General features: G+C 60.9%; 1 protein-coding gene across 1 annotated transcript in view; it reads left to right on the forward strand.

The window, feature by feature from the left end:
- KCTD17 (potassium channel tetramerization domain containing 17) overlaps nt 1-966 on the forward strand; it is a 10,413-nt gene that overhangs the window by 7,115 nt on the left and 2,332 nt on the right. The gene's annotated exons all lie outside the window — the stretch shown is intronic.

The following is a 966-nucleotide window of genomic DNA, read 5'->3' on the forward strand; positions in this document are numbered from 1 at the left end:
AACCTCAGCCTCCCTGCCGTCCCTCCCTCCCCTTGCTGCCCTCCGCCTGGCCATCTGTGCTTCTTCTTTCTCCCTCCTGCTGCACACGCCTGACGCCCTGATCACAGCTGATGCCATCCATCCCATGCCACCCATGGTCCTGTCTGCCCACGCCAGTTACCCAGGCCCAGGCTCCAGGGACAGTGAGAGGAGATTAGCCCCAGGGTGTGACCAGAGTGGACTTAGATATTACTTGGATGGTGGTCACATGGCGGCCATGGGGCAGCATGGCACCGGGGGAATGCACTGGACTAGGGGTCTGGGCATGGTGTGAGTGCTCTGTGTGACTTTGGACAGGTCGCATCCTTTCTGTGCACTTTGGTTGTATTCTCAGAGAAGTGAGGGGGTGGACCACCAGCTTGGAACTTCTGGGATCCAAGGGGCCAGTTTAGTTCCTGGGGACCAGGGCTGGGGCAGGGAAGCCGAATCTGTTCATTCTGCCCATCCTGCAGGCTCCCCACATAGGACTCAGCAGCAGAGGGGTCTGGAGCCCTCAGGGTCCAACCCTGTGTTTCCATCCTGGCCTGTGAGGCAGCCTCAGCTGGCTGCAGGGAGGGGGTTGATCAATGGTCCTATCACCCTGGACCCTGCGTTGGTCAGAAGCCTCAGGAGCCCGGGGTGCAACCGGCGGGGCAGGCAGCAGCCAGGCTGGGAAGAAAGGAGAGCATTCCTTCTAGAAGCCTGTCCCTGTGTGGTGAAGACTTAGGAACTCTGCTTCCCGTCTGTTTGTCTGCCTTCCTGTGCTGTGACTTCCCGTACCCACCCCACCACCAGCGGGGCCAGTGGCTGACGTGGCCTTGCAGGGGTGCAGGGTGAGCCGGCTGCTCCTGCCTCTCTGGGAGAGACCTCAGGATCTGGGATGTCAGAGCTGGTGCTGGCATCTCAGATCTGGCTGGTGTCTGCCCTGGGCCTTCCCTGGCCTCATAT

Source organism: Bison bison, unplaced genomic scaffold, assembly GCF_000754665.1.
Source record: "Bison bison bison isolate TAMUID 2011002044 unplaced genomic scaffold, Bison_UMD1.0 scf7180017864468, whole genome shotgun sequence".
NCBI lineage: Eukaryota > Metazoa > Chordata > Mammalia > Artiodactyla > Bovidae > Bison > Bison bison.